Source organism: Euphorbia lathyris, chromosome 7 (genome assembly GCF_963576675.1).
Source record: "Euphorbia lathyris chromosome 7, ddEupLath1.1, whole genome shotgun sequence".
NCBI classification, from domain to species: Eukaryota; Viridiplantae; Streptophyta; class Magnoliopsida; order Malpighiales; family Euphorbiaceae; genus Euphorbia; species Euphorbia lathyris.
Window position 1 is genome coordinate 37,093,648 of NC_088916.1, and position 15,469 is coordinate 37,109,116.

Consider the following 15,469-nt stretch of genomic DNA (forward strand, 5'->3'; position numbering starts at 1 on the left):
AAGAGGGCTTGAAATACATGAAAATTGTCTCACCCGTAGTTTAGGAGTAGTTTATAGTTATCACCAAACTCCAATCTAAAGTATTCACCGCTTAGATAACGTATAAAACCGAGTAGTTTAATACTTGTAGTTATAAATCCCGTGGATTAGATACCCGGTCTTAACCGGATTATTACTTGATACGACAGGGTACACTTGCCCCTACGTAGTAGCGTCTAGTAGAGTTAGAGCACTTAGAAAGATCATATCCATAACCCCAGCACACACTTATCATCATATTATTATCACTCTACCGGATACTCATCAAGTTTTTGGCGCCGTTGCCGGGGATTTATATTTTCTTGCAATATTAGACCAAAACGTTTTATTGTTAGTCTAAGCATTATCTTTGTATAAATTGTTTATATACACTTTTACTGACAATATTTTTTCTTGTTCATATTTTCTTTGTTTACTTCTTGAGTTTATGCACACCCGATCTCGGAGTGATACTCTCGTTCCTATTGATCTTGAAATTGAACGAACTATTTGTAGGATTCGGAGAGAAAAGATGGCCAACGTCAACAATGAAACCAACCCACCGATGAACAACGTCCCGAATGGAGGGGGAAACGACACCCGAACAATGATGGAGATCCTAGCTCCACATAGACCACAAAACCGCAATGGAATCATCGCCCCCGCCATCCCGGCCAACACATATGAGATAAAGACTAGCATGATCCAATTGATCCAACAACTCGGTCAATTCGGAGGAGAACTTCATGAGAACCCTAACGAACATCTTGATAAATTTCTTATGTGTGCCGATACCTCTCGGTAAAACGGTGTCCCGGTTGAGGCCGTAAGTCTAAAACTTTTTCCTTTCTCTTTGACAGGCCAAGCGTTGGAATGGTTAGACTCGTTGGAGGCGGGATCAATTACATCATGGGAGGAGCTTGAGAAGGAGTTCCTTTCCTACTACTTCCCGCCGTCCAAAACGGTTAAGTTGAGAAATGATATCACTTCCTTTAGGCAACTTGAATACGAGGCCCTTCACTCAGCTTGGGCTAGGTTTCGAAAGTTGCTCCGAAACTGTCCACATCATGACATCCCCAAGCACGATCTTGTATGTACCTTCTATCATGGTTTAACTCCCACTAATCGTGCAACTGTGGAATCCGCCGCAGGTGGGGATTTGTTTAGGAAATCGGCAAGCGAGGCTTATGAACTTATCCACGAGTTAGATAGAAAAAGCGTCCAATGGCAAGAAGATCGGCTTGCCGGACCCTCGCGACATCAAACATTTGCCGTAAAAGACGAGGCTCCCAAAATTTCCATGGTTGAGATGAATAAGAAGCTAGACGCCTTAATGGCACAAATGAACCTCAAACACTCCGCACAAGTCCTTATGTGCTCTCATTGCGGTGGTGACCATCATGGTCAAGATTGCCAAGCCGGAAGTCCTTTTGCGTCGACATCGAAAGTGTAAGTTATGTAGGAGCAAGGTTTGGGTCAATCCCCCAACGTCTAAGGAGGACGAGCTTCTCAACCTCCTAGCAACACGCAAGACCCCACGGTAATTAATCTCCTTAAGGAAATATCTTCCCGTCTTGCTGACAATGAGGCTTTTTGTAGGGATTTGGGGCATCAAGTGGCCCAATTGAATCGTCAACAACAAGAGAGACAACACGGTTCTCTCCCAACCAATACCGAACAAAACCCAAGGCCCAAGAATCGGGAGACCGCGCAAGCGATTACACTCAGTAGTGGTAAGGGTTTGGAGCCACTGGTTCCAAAGGCGATTCCAACCGCTCCAAAGGTAAGTAACGAACCGGGAGCGGTAAGCAACCCCGGTTCGGACCCGAAACCCATGACTTCCTCAGATAATAATAAAGTTGTTAGTGATCCAATTGGGAATTATGTACCGAAGCTCCCATTTCCACAAAGACAAAAAAAAGAAAAATTGGATCACCAATACGACAATTTTGGAAATTTTTAAGAAACTTCACATTAATATCCCGTTTGCGGAGGCGTTGGAACAAATGCCCACCTATGTAAAGTTTCTTAAAGAAATCCTCGCCAAAAAGAGGAAGTTAGAACAAAATGAAACGGTAGCGCTAACGGAGGAATGCTCCGCGATTATAATGAATAAACTCCCGCCTAAACTCAAAGATTTATGAAGTTTTTCCATCCCATGCACAATTGGTAATGTTGAGTTTAGTAGAGCTTTATGTGATTTAGGTGCTAGTATCAATCTAATGCCTTTGTCCGTTTTTAGGAAACTCGGTTTGGGAGAGCCAAAGCCTACCAACATGATGCTTCAATTGGCCGATAGATCAATTGCCCAGCCGAAAGGAGTTATGGAGGATGTCTTAGTGAAAGTGGACAAGTTCATTTTCCCCGCCGATTTTGTAGTGCTCGACATGGCGGAAGACGATTCGGTACCAATCCTCCTAGGAAGACCATTTCTTGCAACGGGTAGGACTCTCATCGACGTCCACGAGGGTAAGCTTATACTACGGTTGCAAGACGAAGAGGTAGAATTTAACGTATACAACTCCATAAAATTCCCCTCTCATACCATGGAGGATTGTAATTTTTTAAATTCTATGGACTCTATTGATTTGTTTGTTGAGAATTTGTGTGATAGGCCTTCCATGGAAACCTCTTTGGATTCAAGTAATAATGAGCACGTGGATGAGGAGCCATTGAATAAACCGTTTGAATACTCCTCCGAGATAGAACAATGTCTGTTGGCAAGGAACCGGTTCGAGGGTTTGGACCGAGATAGCAAACCGAAGCCAAAGTCGTCTCTCGAAGAGCCCTCGACTTTGGAACTTAAACCCTTGCCTCCTAATTTGAAATATGTATTTTTACAACCTCCTAGTTTCTTACCCGTTGTCATATCTTCTCTTTTGACAGAGGAAATAGCGGAAGCATTGATTGCGGTGTTACAAAAACACAAAAGCGCATTTGGATGGACCATTCACGACATCAAAGGGATTAGCCCTAACATTTGCACACACCGCATCTTTATGGAGGATGAAGTCAAACCCTCCGTGCAACCGCAACGACGACTTAACCCGAACATGAAAGAGGTAGTGAAGGCCGAGGTAATCAAACTCCTCGACGCAGGTATAATCTTTTCTATCTCCGATAGTCAATGGGTTAGTCTGGTCCAATGCATTCCCAAAAAAGGGGGCACAACGGTGACGGAAAATGATCAAAGGGAATTAATCCCCACACGAAAAGTAACGGGGTGGCGGGTATGTATCGACTATAGAAAGCTTAACAAAGCCACCCGAAAAGATCATTTTCCCTTGCCATTCATTGACCAAATGTTGGAGAGAATGGCGGGACACAAATTCTTTTGTACCCTCGATGGCCTATCCGGCTATATGCAAATCCCCGTTGATCCTTCAGATCAAGAAAAAACAACATTCACTTGCCCTTATGGGACGTTTGCATATAGGCGGATGCCGTTTGGGCTTTGTAATGCCCCCGCCACCTTTCAGCGTTTCATGACGGATATATTCTCCGAAATGATTGAGGACTTCATGGGTCTTCATGGACGATTTTTCAGTTTTTGGGTCGTCCTTTGAAAATTGTTTAAACAATCTTGATAAGGTCCTTCAACGATGCGAGGACACTAATCTCGCTCTTAGTTGGGAAAAGTGTCAATTTATGGTACAAGATTGTATAGTGTTAGGACACAAAGTGTCCGGGGAGGGAATCGCGGTCGATCCGGCCAAGATTGAGGTGATTGAGAAATTGCCTCCACCAATCAACGTAAAAGGGATCCGGAATTTCTTGGGTCACGCGGGTTTCTATAGGAGATTCATTAAGGATTTTTCTAAAATAGCAACCCCCTTGACCCAACTCCTCCTAAAGGATGCGAAATTTAATTTTTCTTCCGAGTGTTTACTTGCATTTAATACACTTAAAGAGAAACTAATTAACGCGCCCATCATGGTGAAACCCAATTGAGATCTCCCCTTTGAACTAATGTGTGATGCTAGTGATTTGGTAGTCGGTGCTTGTTTGGGCCAACGGGTGGATAAACTTTTCCGCCCAATTTTCTATGCGAGTAAAACTCTCAACGAGGCCCAACAAAACTATTCAATCACGGAGAAAGAGATGCTTGCGGTAGTTTTTGCTTTTGATAAATTTAGATCCTATCTTGTGTTATCAAAAATTATCGTATACACTGACCACGCAGCTCTTAAGTACTTAATGACCAAGCAAGATGTCAAACCTCGGTTGATACGATGGATTCTCCTCCTCCAAGAATTCGACATTGAAATAAAAGATAAAAAAGGAGTGGAGAATGTCGTGGCCGACCACCTTTCTCGTTTGCAAAACGAGAAAACCGAATCTCCGGAACTTGTGGAGATCAAGGAGACCTTTCCCGATGAGACACTTTACGCGGTAACCCCTCTACCTTGGTATGCCGACATGGCAAACTACAAGGCCGATAATGTTCTTCCCCCACACCTTACTTACGAGCAACGTAAGAAGTTCTTTCACGATGCTAAGAATTATTTTTGGGAAGAACCTTTTTTGTTCAAATCTTGTGCTGACAATATTATTTGTAGGTGCATAGGGGAGGAAGAGGTAAACCATGTATTACACATGTGCCACACCCAAGAGTCGGGGGGCCATTTTGGCCCAAGTCGAACTATGGCAAAAGTCTTGCAATGCGGCTTTTATTGGCCCACCATGTCCAAAGATTCCCAAGACTTCGTCAAGTCATGTGACGCTTGTCAACGGAGCGGGAACATCTCCCGTAAAAATGAAATGCTCCAACAAGGAATCATAGTTTGTGAACTCTTCGATGTTTGGGGGATAGACTTCATGGGACCTTTCCCTAAGTCGCATAACAACGCCTACATTTTAGTGGCCGTTGACTATGTCTCTAAATGGGTGGAAGCTGTTTCCTTGCCCTCAAACGATTCTAAGGTGGTGGGAAAATTCATTAAGAAAAACATTTTTACTCGGTCCAGGACCCCTCGGGCTATTATTAGTGATGGGGGTTCCCACTTTTGCAATCGTCAATTTGATCAACTCTTACATAAATACGGGGTTGCACACCGAGTATCCACACCCTACCACCCGCAAACTAGTGGGCAAGTTGAGGTTTCCAATCGAGAATTAAAACGCATTTTGGAAAAAACGGTTAGCACCTTTAGGAAAGGTTGGAGCCTAAAGCTCGATGACGCTCTTTGGGCCTACCGCATGGTGTTTAAAACGCCCATCGGAATGTCACCTTATCGATTGGTTTTCAGGAAATCTTGTCACTTACCGGTGGAATTAGAACATAAGGCAATGGGCTCTCAAATTTCTAAATTTTGATGTGCAGGTTATAGGGGAACATCGTCTCCTTCAACTCAATGCCCTCGATGAACTTCGTCTAGGGTCATATGAAAATGCCAAACTTTACAAGGAGCGTACGAAAAAATGGCATGACAAACACGTGCAAGTTCGGGAGTTCAACAAGAGGGACCAAGTTCTCTTATACACCTCCCATCTTCGTTTGTTCCCTAGAAAATTGAAAAGTCGATGGTCGGGGCCATACACGGTCGTCAATGCACACCCATCCGGAGCGGTAGAAATCCAACATCCCGACAACACAATCCATCGGGTAAACGGCCATCGATTGAAAATATACCGAGGCGGAGCTCTTCGACAACATGGCGAAACCACGCATCTCCGGACTCCATAAGCACGCACGCACAAAAGTCGAGCTACTCCGACTATAAACGTAGCACCGGTTTGCATTCTCCAAACCTTTCGTCTATATGTATCATATACGTCTTTCCAGTTATTTCTCATCGTGTGCATCTTCTTTCAAGTTTTTGCTCATTTCAAACCAAAAATAAGGTTCACGCGGAGCGCCTCTTTCGGCCAGCCCCGCGTGAACCACCTTCTGTTTTACACATTGGTCGGAAACTCGGATCACGCAGGGAGCCCCTCTGGGCACGTCCCGCGTATCCGAGCCACTGCCCGTAATTCCCCATTTTTACACCTCTTACGCGGAGCGTCCCCTTGGGTACGCCTCACATAGAGCAGACCTGTAAGGTCCTTGTTTCTCTTTAATTCCATCTTTATTTTTCATTTTGTTTTTGTTTTCATTTCTTTTGCGACGTCTTTGGAATACTCGTCGTTTTAATCACGTGGAGGGCCGTGCAACCCCGCACTTACAGTTTGTTTTGCACTACCAAAAACAAAAACAAAAACAAAATAAACAAACATAATTAAACTCATTTATTGGCTCATAAATTACCCAACACACTACCTTCTACGGACAATAATTAAAAGTTCCGTTATTTGTCGTCAAAGGTAAATACATCGAAACATAAAGGATCGGTTTAATTAAGAAATTCAAGTCTTGATTTCGAAGTTATGGAATTTATGCAAAGCCAAGGTTCGTATTAAACAAAAGCATTGAGTCCTAACCCACAAGTGATCGCTATAATGAAATTTAAAAAGGCAATAAAAATGGGACTTTAGAAAATTTTACGAGAACTTGAAAGTACACAATTTAACCCGAAATTCATGTGAGGTATTTTTGAGCCTAAAAGAGTTCGTATGAGAACTCTATTTCTTTCACAATTTTTCGAGAGCTTTGACTTCACTCAACTCATAGAGTTTGCATCTAATACCGAGTTAAGTACACTTATTTTGGTAAGAAGGGCAATAGATGATAAAACGGACCCACTTAGGCTAATTCCTTTCTTAATTATTTTTCTCGTTTTCATTAACCTTTAGGAAGCCCCCTCGAGCCTATTAACCGACTTCTTTGCTAACACCTTTTTAACATTTAACCCTTTTTCCTCTTGCTCAAATACCAATGAAATCAACCGCATCGGAATTACCCGAAACAAACCAATGCCTTAACAAGTCAGCACAATAAATCTTCGAAATCGTTTTTGTGTCACTCTCAAATAAAAAGAAAAAAAAATAGATGAAGCAAAAATAAAGAGCAGAAAGGCATTCTCAAGCTCCACCCGAGCAATTTCAAGTTATATTTTACAAGCTTGCTAAGGCCAAAATGAAAAAAAAACGATGCGATCATCAAAATGGTGTTTGGACTCGAGTTTCTAAAAATTAACCACTAAAAAAATCCACCCACATTACAACCTCTCTTCAGGTTCATTTCTAATATAGGCAAAACCCGGATGAAAATGCAAACTCAAAGTGACTTCGAGTAAGTACAAAGGAGAGCGCAAAAACACCGACCCACCAAAATTTGAGCGTAAGAGTAAAATCCCTTGGTGAGGTACAATCGGGTTCTCAAAAGATAATCGATCCCCATTAATATTGCCTATTAAGTTTGATTATGGAGGTTTCGACTAAGTTTTGGTCGCTCATTCGCTTGCGTAAGTACTTGCCGAAAACTTTGCGTAAAACTTTAGCTTCGAAATCACGCACTTGGTAAAACCAACCGGAAGTTTGTTTCTTAATTGTCTCAATCCCTTGTCTTTCGATTTCTTTTACTTGAGGACAAGTAAAACTTTAAAGTCCGAGGAGGTTGATAGGGGCATTTTGTCCCTATCTTTTAGCGTGAATTACGGTTTAATTGTGGGCTAAATAAGTGAGTTTAACTACAAAAATAATGTGTTTTTAATAAAATAACAAAATAAAAATAAATTTTATGCTTTTGATAATTTCCTTTGATTTCAGTTAATTTCGGAAAAATAAATGTCAAGCTAACTTGGCTGTCGAGAATTGTATTTCGCAGGTACGAGCAAAGGACACACGCGGGGCGTCTCTACTTATACGCGGGGCGTACAGGAGCAATTCTTCAATCTAAATCTCAGGAGCTCAGGTACGCGGGGCGTCTCCACTTATACGCGGGGCGTACAGGAGCAATTCTTCAATCTATGTTTCAGAAGCTCAGGTATGCGGGGCGTGTTCCAAGCCGCGCGGGGCGTCAAAGGCATGATTCAAGCTATTAAACCCCAAGAGCTCAACCACGCGGGGCGTACTCCAACCTACACGGGGCGTGGTTATGATAACCAGTCTGAATCTGATCCACACACAGTCAATTATCAACGGAATGGGCAAACACGCGGGGCATCTGTCTGTCCACGCGGGGCGTGTTCATGACATCAGGCCTGAATCTGATCCTCACGCAGGAAATTGTCAACGGAATGGGCAAACACGCGGGGCGCCTGCCTGTCCATGCGAGGCGTGTCATGGGAAAACTATAGAAATAATGCAACTTGTGTATTTATGATTCTACCCCCGAGCTTGATGTATAAATAAGAGTGATTAGCACTCATTTCAGTATTCAAGTTTCTATGTATTAGAGTTCCTCACACCTTGAGAGCTTGTATAATCCTCCCATTACTCCACCGAAGTTCCACTCCATCCGCATTCACCAAGCTCGAGAGTTCCACCTCCAAGTCCTCAGAGACGACTTTGAGTCCGGTTAGCTAGTCTTAAGGGTCGATTCTTCTTCCCTTTCTACTTGTTAATTAGCTTGTACTCTTTCTATGTACTAGGCTTGGTTGTATCCCATATTTTCGTATTCCATATTTATAATACATGATTTATGATTCCGTTTTCACTATACGTGTTAATGTTTATTGCTTACTTTGATACTTATAATTGATTATTGTGTAGGTCGTTTACGAGCTCCGAAATCTATTAGGAATCACATAGGTGTTGCCTCACCAGAGTTGACAAACCGGAAACCGTAGGAATTGACGAGCCACGAAACTTATGGGCCCTAGTTTTTAGTCCTAAGAATTAGAGTCGCCTTAAGGGGAAATCACGACTCTAGAACCTCACGGAGTTGTTCGGTCTATAAATAGTCGTCTTTGCAAGAGTAAATCATTAATCGTATATATTTCGTGTTGTTTATCATAGGTTATAACTTATCATCACACGTATCACTCTAAGAGGGCTTGAAATACATGAAAATTGTCTCACCCGTAGTTTAGGAGTAGTTTATAGTTGTCACCAAACTCCAATCTAAAGTATTCACCGCTTAGATAACGTATAAAACCGAGTAGTTTAATACTTGTAGTTATAAATCACGTGGATTCGATACCCGTTCTTAACCGGATTATTACTTGATACGACAGGGTACACTTGCCCCTACGTAGTAGCGTCTAGTAGAGTTAGAGCACTTAGAAAGATCATATCCATAACCCCAGCACACACTTATCATCATATTATTATCACTCTACCGGATACTCATCAGTATGACATGCAACATTCAAGCTAGGTGATATGGAAAGGAACAAAGTGCCCAGGACCTGGAACATTCAAAATCTCCACAGATAACACAAGAAGTGAAATGTAATCGCTCGGAGCACTCTTTTTCCTTATATAAGGTTTTTCCCACTAGGTTTTTCTTATTAAGGTTTTAACGAGGCTCCACACATCGTATCTCCTATGTAACTGTATTGCATCATGAATAAAAGATAGAACTTTATCCAAATTCGTGTCTTATCTATGTTATATTCAATATTTAAAACATAAGATTGGTGGATGATCACCACAACAGGCAGAGAAGAACGACTTAAATGGCATAAATTCCTTCATAGATAGGTAGATGCCTTAGTTGGCGTATCTCTTCCTTCAGAGATAGGTCCCCTCAAATATAGGGAAGAACACCTTAAACGACATAAATTCCTTCAAAGATAGGAAGAGGCCTTAGTTGGCGTATCTCTACCTTCAAGGATAGGTCCCCTCAAATATAGGGTAAAATGCCTTAAATGGCATAAAATTCCTTCAAAGATAGGAAGAAGCCTTAATTGGAAAATCTCTTCCTTCAAAGATAGGTCCCTATGAGGATAGGAAATATTGCCTTAATTGGCATATCTCTTCCTTCAAATATAGGATGATCGCCAAAATTTGTAGATTTATTTCTCGAGAAAAAAATAAAAAGTTTGTGAACATCAAATAAAGAACAAAGTATAAAGTTGGCCACCTATAAATATATTTTAAAATAAAAGTAATTAAAGCATTCATAAAAATCACCCGTTCAAAAAAGGGAATGTTTTGGGAGCATACATAACAAACATCCGAAATAAAACAAAAAATCCTATTCAACAGGAGGATCTAGGGTGACATTATCAGCAGCACTAGGGTTGACATTTGCAGGCTAGATCTCCTCTTCAGATTCTAGCGTATCATCCACTTGTGCATCAGTTGTGGAAAGAAGAGGGACATTGAAAATTTCAGCTTCAATGGCAGATGCAGGATTCGACATCACGTCATATCTTCACGCCTCCTCTTCTGAAGGGATTTCCACTTCAGGCTCCTGAAGATCCACCCATGGATGATCTCTCCTATAAGCGACATTAAGTCTTTTTTGAAAAATAAGTCACACGAAGAGCACAAGCTTCTTCTTGATTCGCCAGCTGCTGGGATAAATTCACCTGTTTCTCTTTCAAAGTTGCCACTTCGGCTGTTAACTCCTTGATTTTATCCTCATGAGCTTGCACGATGATAGCGGCGGCATCACAGCTTGCCTGCTGTCTAGCCAATTCCCTTTTTAGGGTCTCGAGATCCGCTTTGTTGGCGACAACCTCCAACAAAGACGCCTTCACTTCGTGAAGATGGCTAAAGGCATATGGCAGTAAAAAGTGTTAGAATAAACAACACCAAGTTAGAGAATCTGAAAACAGGTAAATAGTACAAGTACCGCGAAAATCTTCCGAGTGGCATAGGTAAGGTGGCTCATGGACGGATGCTTCTTCCTGTCTTCCACCACTCGAGGAAGGTCCCCAAGAGCTTCATAAACGTCATCAACCACTCGATGATCCAGTGGAGAGGTCTTAGGGCCATACGCCCCAACCTAGTAACGTCCCAAATGGGGCTTCACTTGCTATTCAATAAAGAAAGAAGAATATTATACAAGATCAAAATTCCAAAGAGAATGAAAAGAGGAGTATTACTTACGGGGAGAGGTTGAAAGATAGGTGGCATTTTGGGTGGGACGTCAGAAATCACTTGGACATCCGAAGATGTCTACATAGAACCACCAGTACCGCCTTTCTTGATTGTTAAGGTGCCATCTTTTTGAAGGAAAATAGGCAAACGTTTGGTAGCAGAAATATAAAAATTTTAACCTATTTCCTTAAACTAAGATCCGTTAATCGTTATTTTATACAAGGAAGGATATAAGGAAATACCTTTTAGATGAACTATCTACTGTTGCTAGCGAAGTGCCCTCGACTCTAGTTCCGAGTTCACGAGCACAAACAAAACACAAGATCAAACAAGTTAGAATCTCAACCAGGAATAACAATCAAAATAGATTGTCTCTAACAAATCAACACAAGATCAATGAGAAAGAGAAAGAGATGAAATTAATCAAATGGAAGCAAACGGTGGAATTCCGTCCTCTACTATAGGGGTAAAAAATTCTCTCTCTGCGGGATGGACTGTGTTAGCCAAAATTTGCAATGGGAGGGAGTATAAATAACCTCTTGTATCTAAACCCTAGTTAGATAGAATTAGGTTACCTATTAAGAGTTATATTCGGAATAATACTCTTTTTATTATCTATAATTATATCTAAATATATAAGGATAATATTAACTTATTTAATATGATAATAATTAGAAGTAATTTAATCTCAATAAACCTTCTAACTTAATTATCCTATAATTAATTTAATCCATAATTATAATCTAATTAAAATTGTCAAAATTAAATTAATTCCCACATGTGTCCCTACACATGAAATTTTGCCCCCTCCTTTATTTGGGCTTTAGTGGACTAAGTTGGGCTTCCATCGATTAATTAACATCCATTCCTCTTTTTGGTTTTAAGTCTTATGTGTGACCCATTAGGTTCTTATTGCTACTAGCCGTATATAACCATTAAATTAATTTCCTCAAATTACATTTAATCTTTGTATAACGGAATGAGTGCGAGGACTGTGATAGGCAGAACCGTAAACATTCCCCTAGAGCTATAAGAAGACAGGTTGATTCCATCGTTGACCTTTCCGTATTAGTTACAGTATAATTCGATCCTTTATCAACTACATCCTTGAACAGAATCTTATGATTATGGATTATGTCAAGTCACATATAGCGAGATGTTCGTTTTACTTGGACAGGCCGAGTTAACTCCGGATAGACAGGTTAAGTGAAGTCTCCATTTCAAGTCTTAAGCTATCACTTTGCAAGGATTTAGAGTCAAGTCTTCCACAAGCGATCCTTAGACGTATCTCCCATTTATCAGGAGTGACAAATGCTCAATCCAATGTTAACTATCCTGCAATTACTTCCTGTGATACCCAACGCCTGCCCGCACACACCCTAGAGTCATCTTTGTTATGGATCGTGATTGAACAGAGTCAAAGTATCACATTCCATAATCTAGAATCACTAATTAACATTCCTTTGAGTCTGAGGATTACTTATACCTACTAATACCAATGTGATGAACATGTGACAAAGGATAAATCCATCCATCCTGTTATCTCAAGTCGGGTCCCCGATCCTAATGAACTCCTTCACTGGATCCATGTAACTGTCCAGATATCTGCATATCTGAAACTTGTGAGATCAGCTCTCTGTCTCGACAGAAAACATTGTTACATGCAAGTCTCTACAGTATTATGTCAATCCCTATTCAAAACATATTACTTGACTTGGGGTGGTTTTAAGTTTATTATAATCTTTTGTCTCACGTTATGCTTGTATGAATACTTTATAATCACTTTAAATAAACTTAGGGAATGTTTGGTTAGATAAACTTAGACTATGGAATGGGAATGAGAGTAAATTATTCCCTTTGTTAATATTTGGTTAACCAAATATTGCTTGGGAATTAGAATCCCATTCTCCGATTATGACAATTATTCATTCCCTCCACTTTCCACTTCAATCAAATTTCATTCCCTAGGAATGATTTATAAAAAAATAAAAAAATAAAAATTTCATATCCACGTTTTACCCAACATATACCCACCACTATTTTACCAACCCACGTACCCAACATATCCACCTTATAATTTATATAATATATAGATATATTATGTGCAAATGTATTTTCATGTACTAGTTTATAATACAACTTTTTTGTACAGTAAAAAAAGTTATCATCAACAAATCATTAATTTACTAGATGATATAAATTTTTGTATATTTTTAATTTAATTGAAGTTATGATTATTCTTATTTACTAAATTATTTTTAATAAATTTTGTACTCATTTTGATTCCGATCATTAATGAACCAAACAGCTTCAAAGAGAATTTCATTCCTATTCCAGATTGAACCAAACATATTGAATAAATAGTCATTCCGATTCTAATTCCGCCACATTCCGTTTCCGTTTCCAATTCCGAAGTTTAAACCAAACGCACCCTTAGGTATTTCCTTTTATTAGACTTATTTAGTTCTTAAAAAATTAATTGCCTTTATATAGTTTGAAAACCATATCTTATTAAAACAAATGATATAAAGAACAATTCATTTACAGCTGGTTTATATCCTAGAACAATTGACTATAGGACATTAAACCCCAACATACTCACACTTGGACTAAAGCCAATTTTTTCTACAACTTATCCCAGTAGAACTCAGATGACGATCATGTACTTTCCGGGTTAAGGGCTTTGTCAACTGATCTGCTACGTTGTCCTCTGCAGCTACTCTTTCTATTCTCACATCTCCTCTTGCAACAATCTCGCTTACAAGGTGGTATTGCTTAAGGTAATGCTTGGATGCATTATGAGACCGTGGTTCCTTTGCTTGTGCAATGGCTACATTGTTATCACAGTACAAAGTAATGGGATTAACAATGTCAGGTACAACACCAAGTTCAGTGATGAACTACTTAATCCAAACCGCTTCCTTTGCTGCCTCCGCAGCTGCGATGTACTCAGACTCGGTCATAGAGAAAGCCATGCTTCCCTACTTGGAACTCTTCCAATTGACCGCGCCCCCATTCAAGATAAACATGTATCCTGATTGGGATCTAAAATCGTTCTCGTCCGTGAGATGACTGGCATCTGAAAATCCCTCTATTTTTAGTTCCTCTTCTCCGTACACTAGGAACATGTCTTTAGTCCTTCTCAAGTACTTAAGAATGTTCTTGACAGCATTCCAATGCACATCACCTGGATTTCCTTGATAGCGACTCGTTATACTCAACGCGAACGCTACATCAGGCCTAGTGCAAAGCATTGAAGGAAAATAGACAAGCATAGGCGCATCGTAATAATAAAATTTTAACTATTTTATCTATTTCCCTTTTCCAAGATCTGTTAATTGTTATTTCATATAAAGAGGGATAGAATGAAATACCTTTTCTGAAGAACTATCTACAGTTGCAAACGAAGTGCCCACAACTCTTAATCCGTGTATTATGAACAACAAAAGAAACAACACAGAAAAGAATAACTAATCAGTAATCAACCTTAATGATAGCAATCGCAATGATTGCCTCTAACAGAAATCGATTCGAGATCAAAAAGAGAGTAAGAAATAATGTAAATTAGCCGAGATGAAATACCTCTATTTTCAGTTCCCCTTCTCCGTACACTAGGAACATGTCTTTAGTCCTTCTCAAGTACTTAAGAATGTTCTTGACAGCATTCCAATGCTCATCACCTGGATTTCCTTGATAGTGACTCGTTATGCTCAACGCGAACGCTACATCAGGCCTAGTGCAAAGCATTGAAGGAAAATAGACAAGCCTAGGCGCAGCGGAATAATAAAATTTTAACTATTTTATCTATTTCCCTTTTCCAAGATCTGTTAATTGTTATTTCATATAAAGAGGGATAGAATGAAATACCTTTTCTAAAGAACTATCTACAGTTGCAAACGAAGTGCCCACAACTCTTAATCCGTGTATCACGAACAACAAAAGAAACAACACAAAAAAGAATAACTAATCAGTAATCAACCTTAATGATAGCAATCGCAATGATTGCCTCTAACAGAAATCGATACGAGATCAAAGAGAGAGTAAGAAATAATGTAAATTAGCCGAGACGAAGACGGAACGGTTCCACCTCCTTTCTTATAGACTTCTCAAAACCCTAATCCCAGTTGTGTTAGATAATTAATTAATTAGAATCTTATTCGGAATAGGATTACTAATTAGATAATTAAATAAACACTTTATTATTATTATCTAAATAATAACTAATTATATCTAGATAATTATTATTAATCAAATTAATAATTTAATTATTATTAAGGATAATTAATTAGAGTTTCAATCACATAAAAACTTCTAATTAATATTATCAGATAATCCTTTAATTTAATTTATAATCATAATCTAATTATAATTATTAAGTCAAATTAATTATCCATATTTACTTAATAAATTTTGCCCCATTATTAGTGTCTCACTAATTACATTTTCGTCCTCTGGTTCCAAGTCCCATATGCGAGCCAATAGGTCCTTTATTGCCACTAGCCGTATATATCCTTTGAGATTAATTCATCACGATTAATTCCAACATATATATAACAGAATACCGTCGCGAGCTGTTACT